We start from the raw sequence: 18,233 nt of genomic DNA, 5'->3' as shown, positions 1-18,233 counted from the left end.
ATCGTCTTGAAATAATAATTTCGTTTTTGTATTGAAGAAAATTAATTAGATTAGATATCTTTCACATAAACGTTTCCTGAATAAGAGGATATTATCTTCACTGTTCCACTTTACAAAACGAAAGGCTTTTTGTATATTTTTAAAAGATCTATTTCTCTTGCACCACAGTCCAGTCGGTTCTATCTTATTTCTTTTCCTATAGTTTTTTTTTTTTTTGGAAGTTTTCATAGTTTATACCTATTCGTGTATTATTTTATTTTGATCGTTTATTAATTCTCATGTAGTTTTTTTTTTATTTCCTTGTTTCCCTTCCTCACGGAGCTATTTTGCCCTGTTGGAGTCCTCGGGATTATAGCATCTTGCTTTCCAACTAGGGTTATAGCTTAGCTTGTAATAATAATAATAATAATAATAATAATAATAATAATAATTATTATTATTATTATTATTATTATTATTATTATTATTATTATTATTATTATTATAATGTGGAACCTGTGGCCTTAATAAGGCTGCCATATATGTATGTGCAGTATATTTTCTGCTTTGACATTGAATATCGTGTGCTTAAAATCGTTATGTGTAGGTCTACACATATATGTATACACACAGACAAAAGGAAAATTATCTGTGTTCAGTGACGTCTCTACCAGAGAATGTATTTAATTTTTCTTTAAATTCAGTTAATCTGAACTTATTGCAACTGGCAGTTTTTCCTTGTCAATGGCACCAGGTGTTGCAACTGACAAGGAAAAATTGATAGTTGTATTTAGTGACTGAGTGATTTCGCGTGTGACAGATGAAGAAGAGTTGCTGTTTCGTCCATCTCCTCGCTACGATCTGTGTTAGTTTTGGATGAATCGACAGGTTCCATAGATTTGGCGTAACAAATATTATTTTATTAATGCTTTAACTGATGTGTAATTTAGACGTAATACGTCCGCTGTTATTCGCTGTGTTCGGCCTTTATCCGCAAATTACTTACAATTGCCTGTTGGTAGTAATTGTACGAAGAACAGCTTTCCTTGGTCAACCTTAATTAACGGAAGGACACGGGGGACACATTTTAACAACTTCAAAAGGCAATGTCACAAAGGACTAAATTTTACATCCTTGCATGATAAGTGTATTTATTGATGGTGCTCCAGCAACGATGGCTAAAAACTAGGAATTTGTTGAACATCTTAAGAAAGCAAATACAGCAATTGAATTTTCCAGTGGAAACAACTAAGATTGTTTTAAGATAATTTTTTTACAGATAGGTCTATGTTGCATTTTTACGAGATGTGATTGTATAAAAAAATACCTACTCACCCATATCAGATATTTGAAAATGTTATATGCTTGATGTTTATAAGCTATCGTTTTCTATAAGAAACATTATTTTACTTATCACTTGAATACAAAGAACCTACACTTACTTTACTAAAGTAATTTGAAAATGACATGCTTTCGTTATTATTCATTGACTTATCAGTCTGAAAACTACTTACAAACTTGAATGAAATATTCTAATATTTGGCTCTCAACGTTATTCATTTCCTGATTACTTGTATAAAAAGTAATTACTTGATTAGAATATTTGCAAATGTAATGCATTATACCCTATCCCACTTTCATTAAATTACTAATAAATTACTTGGAGGATATAATAACCCCAAAAATTACATGTGGCCTTAATGAGCAATGAGGAATTGTAAGAATGCCTTCATCTGAAAACAAAAAAGTTCCCAATCCCTGCACTGAAGTATGCAGTGTATTCATTATTAAGACCTATAGTCGCCGCAAAGATTCAGGCAAAATAAGCCAAACCCCTTAATGACGTCATAGCAAATCGTGTTGTCTCCCTTATGAGCAGCGGTCACCATAAATCCCTAAATTCCCTTACAATATTTCAAGTTGTTAACAAGAGACATGATTGGCTATGACGTCATCAGGGAGTGGGTCTTATCTCGCCCGAAATCTCTGCAGCGACTATAGAAATGCTTAATCTTGTATTTAATTAATAGGACCACATTACATAAAGTTTACTTTTGTCATTAATCAAGTCTTCTTTTTATTGATTTCTGCATTTACGATATTGTGCGCAAAATTATGTACATCAAAGTTTAAGCTGTATAGGAAGAATATTAATAAAACATAATTACCTTTTGGTAATGTTTCGTTATTTACTTTTCATCATTCTCATTTCAAAACAAATTTTAGTAGTAGAAAAAGTGGTGGTCTCATTATGTAGATTGATTTTATTCGATTCTATATCAACTAATATCTCACGTTACCTACGTTGTTATAATTATTATTATCATTATTTTTATTATTATTATTATCATCATCATGATTATTACTGATAATGGGTACTTGCAAAATAGGTGATGAGAAACTCTTAGAAATATTGTTTCATGGAAGAGAAATATTTCCTATATTTTAAAATAATCTCTCAAGGTTACACTATCGACTCCATGGTAATCCGGGCGTTGTCTCCTACGTTGCCAAATGTCCTTCTCTGGTGTCTTCAAAGGCCTACCACTTGTTGTTGTTGTTGGAGTATTATAGCCAACACTTGTTGTTGGCACGGGCCTTTCCCTTACCTACCACTCCCGCTTATCCTATTTTAATCTCTGCGTCCGAATGTCTCCTGGGGCAATATACTGGACCGTTTTGGGGATTATCCCAAACTACCGAGTGTCCGCGTTTTCTGATCAACTTGTATTTGTTTGAATTCATCTACCTATTCTCACAAATTCCATCTCGTAGAGGCTCTACTATTTGTTGATATATATATATATATATATATATATATATATATATATATATATATATATATATATATATATATATATATATATATATATATATATATATATATTAGTAGTCCACTTACTTTGTTGTATTAACCTGTTCAATACAACAAAGTAAGTGGACTACTAATGCGAATGACAATTTCGTTAGCAATATCTCCATATATATATATATATATATATATATATATATATATATATATATATATATATATATATATATATATATATATACGTATATATATATATATATATATACGTATATATATATATATATATATATATATATATATATATATATATATATATATATATATATATATATACGTATATATATATATATATACGTATATATATATATATATATATATATATATATATATATATATATATACGTATATATATATATATATATATATATATATATATATATATATATATATATATATATATATATATATACGTATATATATATATATATATATATATATATATATATATATACGTATATATATATATATATATATATATATATATATATATATATATATATATATATATATATATACGTATATATATATATATATATATATATATATATATATATATATATATATATATATATACGTATATATATATATATATATATATATATATATATATATATATGTATATATATATATATATATACGTATATATATATATATATATATATATATATATATATATATATATATATATATATATACGTATATATATATATATATATATATATATATATATATATATATATGTATATATATATATATATATATATATATATATATATATATATATATATATATATATATATATACGTATATATATATATATATATACGTATATATATATATATATATATACGTATATATATATATATATATATATATATATATATATATATATATATATATATATATATATATATATATATATATATATATATATATATGGATCTTGTCAAGATTAGCGAACCCAACCATCAACGGGTTCGTTATTCTTGACATGAGGTTAATTGGGTTCGCTATTTTTTACATGTGGACAATTGGGTTCCCTATTCTTGACATGTGGTAAACTGGGTTCCCTATTCTTTACATGAGCCTTTCAGTGCTACTTAAAGCTACTATTTACTTGTTAAACTTTCTTCTGTTCACTTAAATAGCTAGTTAAAAAATTTTCTATTTACTCAAACAGCTGGGTGAGTAAGTAAAAAAAAGTCCAAACATTTCAGTTGTTATTTTGAAGCTGCTATTTACTGGTTAAACATTTTTCTATTCACCTAATTAGCTATTTCAATTTTTTTTTCTGCTTACTGAAGCAGCTGGTTGAGTAATTACCTAAGTTATTTTCCTCTATATAATATAAAAGAAAAACTAATTTAGATATCCAGATATCCAGTATCCCTCAAGATGGATAGGTCTACGTTCACGGAGGTTGTGAAACCGTTACTTGGGGAGGATATGTGACCTGTGATTGACTGGATGAAGAACAAATCACTTATTCTACGAGAAATAAAATGTGACAAGATCCATATATATATATATATATATATATATATATATATATATATATATATATATATATATATATATATATATATATATATATATATAATAATAATAATAATAATAATGTTTATTGGACAAAAAATATTTACATACAAAGATTTACAAAAAGAAAAAAAAAGACTCGGTCCAAGCCCATGTGGAGCAGAGCTCTTCGGGCAATAATACAACTAAATAATATCATCAATTAAGTAAAAATAAAAAATAAAGTAAATATGGATATAGATATACAAAATGTACGCATACATACATAATCATATGTATACAAATAGATACATATAAATGAGATTCTTAGCCTAAAGACAAATGGAAATGCATATTTATATGATAAAGAAGGATGGTATATGAGAGAGAGAGAGAGAGAGAGAGAGAGAGAGAGAGAGAGAGAGAGAGAGAGAGAGAGAGAGAGAGAGAGAGAATATATATATATATATATATATATATATATATATATATATATATATATATATATATATATATATATATGCAGGAGAACCACGCGGAAAAGGAAAATATGAAATATAAGTTAAGTCTTGACTGGTTTCGTGATACTTCTTCAGAAGACTGATATTTTGAGAGAAGTTTCTTTACATTTTATAAGTACTGTAGACGTACGAACATACATATAGAGACATAGAACAATGACACTCCCATGTCAGCTACCTGAGCTGTTATCAGGTGTTTCCTGGGCGGAGATCAAACCTCATTAGACACCTGCCAAAAAAGGGTCATTTCTGGTGACCGGTAAATTCTTGTTTTGACTTTCAATACAATTTCTTTATATCAATAAAGGTAGCCTTATCCATATAAATACATAAGCAAAATTATATGCATATATAAAACACATCTATATATATAGAAATATATACATAGACAGGCGTTCTTATACACACATGCATAATATATACACAGACATATACATACGTGAACACATACAGGTATACATATACAGACACATACATAGACTTACATATACATGTTTTTTACACATGATTAACATGTATATATAGTTATGCACATATAACCTCCGTGACTGTACCACAATGGGGTTTTTTATGGTCAAATTATGTTTTGTTTTCAGTTGAAATATAAATTCTCTGATCAACAGTTCTTGGATGAATAAAGTTATAGTTATTTCAAGTAAAATCTTATCTGTTACTCTTCCAAAGAAGATAACCCTCCGGTTTCTCCAAATGAGCATTTCTACAATTATCACTGAACCACGGTTTGTCCTTAACTAGGTATTCTAACATTCTAATATTTCCCATTTATAAATTTTGTTAATTTTATGAATGCTAATCCTGTCAATCATGCTGATCCTGATGAGAACTTTGTAGATTTTGTGAATGCAGCCGATCTATTTTCCTGTAAATATTATACCATTGATACTTTTAATGATTCTCTCCCTGATCATATGCGGCAATGCCTTTCACTAATAAGCCTTAACATTAGAAGTTTTAAGAAAAATCACGACGAATTTATTGGTTATTTGAAAAATTGCAATCATGAATTTGACATTATAGTGCTAACTAAAACTTGGACTAAGCAAGAAACACATTGCACGAATTCACTTCCAGGGTATAATGCTTTTCATAATTATCGTGAGGGCCGGAGGGGCGGTGGTGTGAGCATTTTTGTTAAAGATTCACTTTTGTTTAAACCTCTCAATGAGTTAAGCATATCTACGGATAATTTTGAAAGTGCCGGGGCTACAGTTCCTGTTCCCAATTCCTCTCATTCTGCTATTATCTTAGGTATATACAGGCGTCCAGGAGGTTACGAAAATATGTTTTTCAACTCGCTAGAGGCGGCACTAAGAAGTCCAGGTATCTCTTCTGGGAATACTGTTGTCACAGGGGATTTTAACATCTGCCTAATGAGGGAAGGGGAAAGCGAGACCACACGGAGACTGATCAACACAATGCGGTCTTTCGAATACCGACCATCAATAACTAGGCCTACCAGGATCGGGTCAAATGACTCTCTTTCCTGTATCGATCACATTTGGGCCAATAACAACCTCGTTAGTAACTCTGGGATATTTTTAGCTGATATCACTGATCATTTCCCAATTTTCGGTAGCCTTTTATTGCCTGCACTAAGCAGCATGAATGACAAAATAAGAATTCAATTTAGAGACATGAGCGAAGTAAATGATAGAAAATTTACAGAACTACTCCTGGGTAGAGACTGGTCAGCAGAATATGGTCACGCCTCCTTAAATCCTCACATAGGTGTGTTCTCTTTCAGTGACAAGATTGACAGTTTCTTCAATGAGTGTTTTCCCCTAAAAACAAAATTTGCTACCGTTAAAAGATTGATGAATAGGTGGATTTCCAAAGGACTTCTTAAATCAATTAATATTAAACATAATCTGTACCGAAGAATGAAATAGTAGCCAACAGTACAACAACTATTGTAATCTGTTATGTACATTAATACGCAAGGCAAAGAAAAACTATTTTGAGAGTACTTTTGATCAACTCCGTAGAGATGCCAAAAAATCTTGGGACTTAATCAACTCGTCACTAAGGCCAGGCAGAAAAAAAAAAAAAGAGTAGCTCACTCAGAAAACTGATTCGGAACGGGGAAACCATTACTGACACTAAACAAATTGCAAATGCTTTTAATCTTCATTTCTCTACAATAGGCGTTACTCTAAGGGATGCTTTACCTCAAAATATTAACTTAGATTTCCATACCTATTTGCCTCCCTCAAATCAGCAGTCTATTTTTTTTTTTACCCCTTGAACATATTTCATAATATTTTCTTTGCGCAAAGTTCCCGGTAACATAAGAGTTGCAATAGGAAATCACACTCTTGACCAAAAGTCCAGCGGAAAATTTTTAGGAGTAATGTTTGACAATAAATTAACCTTCAGTAAGCATGTGGATATGATAGTCAATAAAATTTCCAAAGTTACAGGTATCATATATAGGCTGAAGGATTATTTCCCGCTATATATATTAAAACAACTCTATCACTCTTTAATATCTCCTCATCTAAATTACTGCATTACAGCGTGGGGGAGTTGCAGTAGAAACGTCCTGCAACCGCTAATCATTATGCAAAAAAAAAACTGGTGAGAATAATAACTTCGAGTGATTATTTAGCTCATACATCACCTCTATTCCGGTCTCTCTCGATTCTGAAGTTGGAGGATACCTACAAACTCTCCTTAATGAATTTGATGTTTCTAACACTTTCGCTGCATAAATATCCATCCATTAGACAAAAAATAATTCAGGTACAATCAGCACACCAATATGGAACAAGAGACTCTAACTTAACTCTTCCCTTCGTACGTGTAAAGAAATGTGAACAGTTTTATCTCTATCAGGGAGTTAAACAATGGAATACTCTGCCTGCTTATCTTAAGGTATTGCTTAGCATACGATCTTTTAAAAAATCATATACTAATCTGTTATTATCTGTGTACTAAGTTTTATTAGTAGACATTTCTTCATGACCTAACCATTAATGCACATTATAATGTTCTTAATTCTTATATTGTTTATTGCTTGTATACATTTGTAATTCTAGCATTTCTATCATATCAATGTTTAAATTCAAAATTTGCACTGTTTATTATTCCGCCCTTCTTTATTATATGAATATACATTTCCATTTATTTTTAGGCTAAAAATCTCATTTACATGTATCTATGTGTATATGTGTATGTATATGTACATGTGTGTATATGTATGTATATGTATATGTATGTATATGTATGTGTATATGTATGCATATGTATATACTTGTGTATATGTATGTGTACATTTAGTTTATCTATATCAATATTTACTTTTTATAAAAAAAATTTAATTGATGATATTATTTTATTTGTCTTATTGCCCGAAGAGCTCTGCTCCACATGGGCTTGGACCGAGTCTTTTTTTTTTTGTAAATATTTTGTATGTAAATATGTTTTGTGCAATAAACATTATTATTATTATTATTATCATCTCCATTTGAAGTGATAAACATTATAAAAAAAACTGAAAAACAAAAAAGCAAATATTCATTCTCCTCCAACAAGATTATATAAAAACAATGCTAACCTACTTGCCTTTCCTATATCTATGCTATTCAACCGTTGTTTAGATGCTGGTATTTATCCTGACATTTTGAAAATTGCGTGTGTGACTGTGTTACACAAATCTGGTGACAAATCAGATGTTAATGACTATAGACCAATTAGCTGCCTTCCTTTGTTGAATAAAATAGTTGAAAAACTATTATATAGTCGACTTTACTCTTTCTTCAATAATTGTAACATCTTCTCTACGTGTCAGTATGGTTTCTTACGAGGCGTAAGTACCTTTGATGCCGTTCATGACCTCCTTGAAAATATCTATAATGCAATGAATAAAAATGAATACCTTGGTGCGGTTTTTTTGGACTTGAGCAAAGCCTTTGATACTGTGTCTCATGATATACTACTTCAAAAGCTGGAACATTATGGTATACGAGGCAATGCACTACTCTTACTCCAATCCAAGCCTACCTAACAAATCGAAAACAATTTGTCACCCTCGATGGTCATCTTTCAGAGATTATGGATGTCAAAATAGGTGTCCCTCAGGGATCAGTCTTAGGACCATTATTTTTCCTCATCTATATTAATGATTTGCCTCGCTCAGTTGGTAGATTAAACTCCATACTTTTTGCCGATGACACCACGCTCCATCTTTGTCATAAAAATATTTATTCTCTTTGTAATTCTTTAACTGCCAACTTAAATAATGTTAAAAATTGGTTACTATCGAATAAATTGACCCTAAATGAGAGAAAAACATATTTCATAATATTTTCTTTGCGCAAAGTTCCCGGTAACATAAGAGTTGCAATAGGAAATCACACTCTTGACCAGAAGTCCAGCGGAAAATTTTTAGGAGTAATGTTTGACAATAAATTATCCTTCAGTAAGCATGTGGATATGATAGTCAATAAAATTTCCAAAGTTACAGGTATCATATATAGGCTAAAGGATTATTTCCCGCTATATATATTAAAACAAATCTATCACTCTTTAATATCTCCTCATCTAAATTACTGCATTACAGCGTGGGGGAGTTGCAGTAGAAACGTCCTGCAACCGCTAATCGTTATGCAAAAAAAAAAAAAAAAAAAAAAAAAAAAAAAAAAAAACCTGGTGAGAATATTAACTTCTAGTGATTATTTAGCTCATACATCACCTCTATTCCGGTCTCTCTCGATTCTGAAGTTGGAGCACACCTACAAACTCTCCTTAATGAATTTGATGTTTCAAACACTTTCGCTGCATAAATATCCATCCATTAGACAAAAAATAATTCAGGTACAATCAGCACACCAATATGGAACAAGAGACTCTAACTTAACTCTTCCCTTCGTACGTGTAAAGAAATGTGAACAGTTTTATCTCTATCAGGGAGTTAAACAATGGAATACTCTGCCTGCTTATCTTAAGGCATTGCTTAGCATTCGATCTTTTTAAAAAACATATACTAATATGTTATTATCTGTGTACTAAGTTTTATTAGTTGATATTTCTTCATGACCTAACCATTAATGCAATAATGTTCTTAATTCTTATATTGTTTATTGCTTGTATATATTTGTAATTCTAGCATTTCTACCATATCAATGTTTAAATTCAAAATTTGCACTATTTATTATTCCGCCCTTCTTTATTATACGAATATACATTTCCATTTATTTTTAGGCTAAAAATCTCATTTATATGTGTCTATGTGTATATGTGTATGTATATGTGCATGTGTGTGTATATGTATTTGTATATGTATGCATATGTGTATACTTATGTATATATATGTGTACATTTAGTTTATCTATATCAATATTTACTTTTTATAATTTTTTTTTTAATTGATGATATTATTTTATTTGTATTTTTGCCCGAAGAGCTCTGCTCCACATGGGCTTGGACCGAATCTTTTTTTGTAAATATTTTGTATGTAAATATGTTTTTGTCCAATAAACATTATTATTATTATTATTACTTACAAATACGATCAGAATCATTCTTATTTTCTATTTGTTAGAGGAAGCTTTATGAAAGCAGTTATAGTTAACAAAAATTTCCAGGCACAGAAGTTTTATTCCAGCTGTGACCAAGTTGTGGAATGATCTTCCTAATCGGGTGGTTGAATCAGTAGAACTTCAAAAGTTCAAAGTTGGAGCAAATGCTTTTTTGTTGACCAGGCGGACATGAGTTTTTATAGTTTATTTATGACATATTTGTTTTTGATGTTGTTAATAATTTATATATGACATGCCTATTTTGACGTTGTTACTTATTTTAGAATGATTTATTGTTAATTTGTTCTCGAGGAGAAGATAGACGAGACCGAGGCCCAAATGATCTGCAATAATCTGGTTCTGTCTGGTCCTGCTTTGCCTGCTCCCCAGCCGGACGAAGATACAAGGAGATTAGGCCGGGATCTCCTAGAGAAGTGTCTCCAGAAGAAATTTCCCGACCACTTCATCCTTGAAGGAAGAAGGATTGGCAAGAGAGGAATCGATGGGTCACCACTTAACAACAACATTTTGCTGAAAGTGATGTCACGGGCTGTAAAGTCAGATATGAGACATTCCTGTTTGCAACATAAAAATGATACTGCAAAAGGACTTTTCATAAACGAATCTCTGACTCGGAAACGCGATAGCCTTTACTACGAACTTCGGCAAGTGAAAAGACAACAACTGAACGGTCTCTTCTTGCATACGCGTGATGGTGTCATCAGAGTTAAAACATCTCGATCGGGTAACACCTTCGCCATCCGAACCCGCAAGGACCTAGATCTGTTTTATAATAGTACTGGCCTTAGTGCCCCTGAGTGAATTTCAAAATGATTTCTGTACATTATTTTGCAGCTGCTTATAAGTTAACTCATTAGTTTTTCATTTTTTTGATTCTTTTGATACGAATTTTAAATTGTTTTCTACGTATTACTTGATTAAATATTCTTTTAATTATTTAGATTGCCTTAGATTATCTTCATTACATTCATCACCATTATTATAAATTTATTATCTGTATCCTTTCACAATTGCACTTATTACTTATTTTTTTTTCTTTCTCCGTCTTTCATAACGATTTTCTTTTTATACAGTCGTAAATATTTCATTATTATAAGCCTAAAGTTTAATTTTAATTCCCTTCTAATTATCTGTTCATATTATTTAATATTTCCCATTTATAAATTTTGTTAATTTTATGAATGCTAATCCTGTCAATCATGCTGATCCTGATGAGAACTTTGTAGATTTTGTGAATGCAGCCGATCTATTTTCCTGTAAATATTATACCATTGATACTTTTAATGATTCTCTCCCTGATCATATGCGGCAATGCCTTTCACTAATAAGCCTTAATATTAGAAGTTTTAAGAAAAATCACGACGAATTTATTGGTTATTTGAAAAATTGCAATCATGAATTTGACATTATAGTGCTAACTAAAACTTGGACTAAGCAAGAAACACATTGCACGAATTCACTTCCAGGGTATAATGCTTTTCATAATTATCGTGAGGGCCGGAGGGGCGGTGGTGTGAGCATTTTTGTTAAAGATTCACTTTTGTTTAAACCTCTCGATGAGTTAAGCATATCTACAGATCATTTTGAAAGTGCCGGGGCTACAGTTCCTGTTCCCAATTCCTCTCATTCTGCTATTATCTTAGGTATATACAGGCGTCCAGGAGGTTACGAAAATATGTTTTTCAACTCGCTAGAGGCGGCACTAAGAAGTCCAGGTATCTCTTCTGGGAATACTGTTGTCACAGGGGATTTTAACATCTGCCTAATGAGGGAAGGGGAAAGCGAGACCACACGGAGACTGATCAACACAATGCGGTCTTTCGAATACCGACCATCAATAACTAGGCCTACCAGAATCGGGTCAAATGACTCTCTCTCCTGTATCGATCACATTTGGGCCAATAATAACCTCGTTAGTAACTCTGGGATATTTTTAGCTGATATCACTGATCATTTCCCAATTTTCTGTAGCCTTTTATTGCCTGCACTAAACAGCATGAATGACAAAATAAGAATTCAATTTAGAGACATGAGCCAAATTAATGATAGAAAATTTACAGAACTACTCCGGGGTAGAGACTGGTCAGCAGAATATGGTCACGCCTCCTTAAATCCTCACGTAGGTGTGACCTCTTTCAGTGACAAAATTGACAGTTTCTTCAATGAGTGTTTTCCCCTGAAAACAAAATTTGTTAGTGTTAAAAGATTGATGAATAGGTGGCTTTCCAAAGGACTTCTTAAATCAATTAATATTAAACATAATCTGTACCGAAGAATGAAATTGGGTAATTATAGTAGCCAACAGTACAATAACTATTGTAATCTGTTATGTACATTAATACGCAAGGCAAAGAAAAACTATTTTGAGAGTACTTTTGACCAACTCCGTAGAGATGCCAAAAAATCTTGGGACTTAATCAACTCGTCACTAAGGCCGGGCAGAAAAAAAGAGTAGCTCACTCAGAAAACTGATTCGAAACGGGGAAACCATTACTGACACTAAACAAATTGCAAATGCTTTTAATCTTCATTTCTCTACAATAGGCGTTACTCTAAGGGATGCTTTACCTCAAAATATTAACTTAGATTTCCGTACCTATTTGCCTCCCTCAAATCAGCAGTCTATTTTTTTTACCCCTTCATCTCCATTTGAAGTGATGAACATTATAAAAAAACTGAAAATCAAAAAAGCAAATATTCATTCTCCTCCTACAAGATTATATAAGAACAATGCTAACCTACTTGCCTTTCCTATATCTATGCTATTCAACCGTTGTTTAGATGCTGGTATTTATCCTGACATTTTGAAAATTGCATGTGTGACTGTGTTACACAAATCCGGTGATATATCAGATGTTAATAACTATAGACCAATTAGCTGCCTTTCTTTGTTGAATAAAATATTTGAAAAACTATTGTATAGTCGACTTTACTCTTTCTTCAATAGTTGTAACATTTTCTCTACGTGTCAGTATGGTTTCTTACGAGGCGTAAGTACTAGTGATGCCGTTCATGACCTCCTTGAAAATATCTATAATGCAATGAATAAAAATGAATACCTTGGTGCGGTTTTTTTTGGATTTGAGCAAAGCCTTTGATACTGTGTCTCATGATATACTACTTCAAAAGCTGGAACATTATGGTATACGAGGCAATGCACTACTCTTACTCCAATCCTACCTGACAAATCGAAAACAATTTGTCACGCTCGATGGTCATCTTTCAGAGATTATGGATGTCAAAATAGGTGTCCCCCAGGGATCAGTCTTAGGACCGTTATTTTTCCTCATCTATATTAATGATTTGCCTCGCTCAGTTGGCAGATTAAACTCCATACTTTTTGCCCATGACACCACGCTCCATCTTTGTCATAAAAATATTTATTCTCTTTGTAATTCTTTAACTGCTAACTTAAATAATGTTAAAAATTGGTTACTATCGAATAAATTGACCCTAAATGAGAGAAAAACATATTTCATAATATTTTCTTTGCGCAAAGTTCCCGGTAACATAAGAGTTGCAATAGGAAATCACACTCTTGACCAGAAATCCAGTGGAAAATTTTTAGGAGTAATGTTTGACAATAAATTAACCTTCAGTAAGCATGTGGATATGATAGTCAATAAAATTTCCAAAGTTATAGGTATCATATATAGGCTGAAGGATTATTTCCCGCTATATATATTAAAACAACTCTACCACTCTTTAGTATCTCCTCATCTAAATTACTGCATTACAGCGTGGGGGAGTTGCAGTAGAAACGTCCTGCAACCGCTAATCATTATGCAAAAAAAACTGGTGAGAATAATAACTTCGAGTGATTATTTAGCTCATACATCACCTCTATTCCGGTCTCTCTCGATTCTGAAGTTGGAGGATACCTACAAACTCTCCTTAATGAATTTGATGTTTCAAACCCTTTCGCTGCATAAATATCCATCCATTAGACAAAAAATAATTCAGGTACAATCAGCACACCAATATGGAACAAGAGACTCTAACTTAACTCTTCCCTTCGTACGTGTAAAGAAATGTGAACAGTTTTATCTCTATCAGGGAGTTAAACAATGGAATACTCTGCCTGCTTATCTTAAGGCATTGCTTAGCATTCGATCTTTTAAAAAATCATATACTAATATGTTATTATCTGTGTACTAAGTTTTATTAGTTGATATTTCTTCATGACCTAACCATTAATGCAATAATGTTCTTAATTCTTATATTGTTTATTGCTTGTCTACATTTGTAATTCTAGCATTTCTACCATATCAATGTTTAAATTCAAAATTTGCACTATTTATTATTCCGCCCTTCTTTATTATACTTTATTATACGAATATACAATTCCATTTATTTTTAGGCTGAAAATCTCATTTATATGTGTCTATGTGTATATGTGTATGTATATGTACATGTGTGTATATGTATTTGTATATGTATGCATATGTATATACTTGTGTATATGTATGTGTACATTTAGTTTATCTATATCAATATTTACTTTTTATAAATTTTTTTAATTGAAGATATTATTTTATTGTATTATTGCCCGAAGAGCTCTGCTCCACATGGGCTTGGACCGAATCTTTTTTTGTAAATATTTTGTATGTATATATGTTTTTGTCCAATAAACATTATTATTATTATTATTATTATTATTATTATTATTATTATTATTATTATTATTATTATTATTATTATTATTTCCTTATTTCCTTTCCTCACTGGGCTATTTTTCCCTGTTGGAGCCCCTGGGCTTATAGCATCTTGCTTTTCCAACTAGGTTTGTAGCTTGGATAATAATAATAATAATAATAATAATAATAATAATAATAATCAGAAGCATATGCAGATAGCAGCCAATCTAACGCATTTGTTAAAATGCTCTAATGAACGCCTTTCCTGTCTATAGTTTTTTTTTTTAAACTAAATTTTGCCTTGTGAAGCATGGGTCTTTGTTTATGAATTACATTTTTTTTCTTCTGAGTGGTATTTATATAATCCTCATATCAAGTATGATAAGGAAAGATACAGATCTTTTGTAATTTTCCAAATAAAGCTAGTTTACATGAGGTTTCCAAAAAATTCTAGACGGTAATTAAGCATTTGAGTCCATCCCATTCTAAAGTCCTGATTAAAAGGAAAAAAAAAAAAACATATTCCCACAATTGCAGCCAGGTAAGGGTCTATATTTAACGTCTTAAGATATTTTGTAAAATGAATTAATTGCGACTGGCATCCAACAATGGCCAAAAGGTTGTTTGGGTAATTCTATCTTATTTTTGGGGAAAGTTCAAGTTTATGAAATAAAACCTCATCAAAAGGATTTCCTTTCTTTGATATCTATTTGAAAATGAACACTGACATCTATTAAATTCAATTGTTACCCAATACATTTCAATTCGTTTTCTCTATGAATAAAGTTTCTTATCTTTTCTATGAGGAATCTTTTAAGACGAGTAACTATGATATTATGTTGACCTGCGTATACAATTTGTGGTATACCGCAGATTGAACTCGATTAGATAAAAACGTAAATATCATATTAAGAATAGGAAATTTTGAAATGTTTAGATTTTAATGATCGAAGGTGGACTTCCCCTTACGACAGTAAAATGATGTGCCTGTTGCTATTTGATTTTTACAATGGTGATTAGTAACCTAAAAATACCTACGCTTCAACGTGCTTTTTTTTATCCTTCTCTTTTTTCCAAGTGTACATTAATTCCATCTTATATTAATGAAAATTTCTTCAACACTGTACCAGCCATTTGGAAATATAATAAATATTCCTGTTTAATAATTCTGGCATGTGATATATATATACATACACACACACACACACACACACATATATATATATATATATATATATATATATATATATATATATATATATATATATATATATGTGTGTGTGTGTGTGTGTATATATATACATACATATGTATGTATGTATGTATGGATGTATGTATGTATATATACACACACACACACACACACATACATACATACATATATATATATATATATATATATATATATATATATATATATATATATATATACATATATGTGTGTGTGTGTGCATGTGTACACACACACATATATATATATATACATATTATATATACACATATATATATATATATATATATATATATATATTCATATATATATATATTCATATATATATATATATATATATATATATATATATATATATATATATATATACAGTATATATATATATATATATATATATATATATATATATATATATATATATATATATATATACATATATATATATATATATATATATATATATATATATATATATATATACATATACATATATACACACACATATACATATATATATATATATATATATATATATATATATATATATATATATATATATGTGTGTGTATATATATATATATATATATATATATATATATATATATATATATGTGTGTGTGTGTGTGTGTGTGTAACTATACACACATATATATTATTATTATTATCATTATTACTAGCCAAGCTACAACCCTAGTTGAAAAGCAAGATGCTATAAGCCCAAGGGCTCCAACAGGGATAAATATCCCAGTGAGGAAAGGAAATAAGGAAATAAATAAATGACAGGAATAAATTAACAATATATCATTCTAAAACAGTAACAGCGTCAACACAGATATGTCCTATATAAACTATTAATAACGTCAAAAACAGAAATGTCATATATAAACAATAAAAAAACTCATGTCAGCCTGGTCAACATAAAAACATTTGCTCCAACTTTGAACTTTTGAAGTTCTACTGATTCAACTACCCGATTAGGAAGATCATTCCACAACTTGGTAACAGCTGGAATAAAACTTCTGGAATACTGTGTAGTATTGAGCCTCATGATGGAGAAGGCCTGGCTATTAGAATTAACTGCCTGCCTAGTATTACGAACAGGATAGAATTGTCCAGGGAGATCTGAATGTAAAGGATGGTCAGAGTTATGAAAAATCTTATGCAACATGCATAATGAACTAATTGAACGACGGTGCCAAAGATTAATATCTAGGTCAGGAATAAGAAATTTAATAGACCGTAAGTTTCTGTCCAACAAATTAAGTTGAGAATCAGCAGCTGAAGACCAGACAGGAGAACAATACTCAAAACAAGGTAGAATGAAAGAATTAATACACTTCTTCAGAATAGATTGATCACCGAAAATCTTGTAATACTTTCTCAATAAGCCAATTTTTTGTGCAATTGAAGAAGACACAGACCTAATGTGTTTCTCAAAAGTAAATTTGCTGTCGAGAATCACACCTAAAAAAGAGTTATACAAATTTAAAGAAACATTATCAATACTGAGATCCGGATGTTGAGTAGCCACCGTCCTTGAATTACTTACAATCATACTCTGAGTTTTGTTAGGATTCAACTTCATACCCCATAATTTGCACTATGCACTAATTTTAGCTAAATCTCTATTAAGGGATTCACCAACCCCAGATCTACATTCAGGGGATGGAATTGATGCAAAGAGAGTAGCATCATCTGCATATGCAACAAGCTTGTTTACTAGGCCAAACCACATGTCATGTGTATATAGTATGAAAAGTAATGGGCCAAGAACACTACCCTGTGGAACACCGGATATCACAGTCCTATACTCACTATGGTGCCCATCAACCACAACTCATTGAGATCTATTACTTAAAAAATCAATAATAATGCTAAGAAACGACCCACCCACTCCAAACTGTTTCAGTCTGAAAA

The 18,233-nt window shown here is 30.5% G+C and overlaps 1 protein-coding gene across 1 annotated transcript in view; it reads right to left on the bottom strand.

Annotated features, from left to right (window-relative positions):
* Positions 1 to 18,233, bottom strand: part of LOC137645941 (ubiquitin-conjugating enzyme E2 Z-like) — a 232,768-nt gene that overhangs the window by 70,408 nt on the left and 144,127 nt on the right. The gene's annotated exons all lie outside the window — the stretch shown is intronic.

Source organism: Palaemon carinicauda, chromosome 8 (assembly GCF_036898095.1).
Source record: "Palaemon carinicauda isolate YSFRI2023 chromosome 8, ASM3689809v2, whole genome shotgun sequence".
Taxonomy (NCBI): Eukaryota; Metazoa; Arthropoda; class Malacostraca; order Decapoda; family Palaemonidae; genus Palaemon; species Palaemon carinicauda.
Note: the sequence above shows the minus strand (reverse complement) of the source record. Positions and strands in the feature narration are given on the sequence as shown.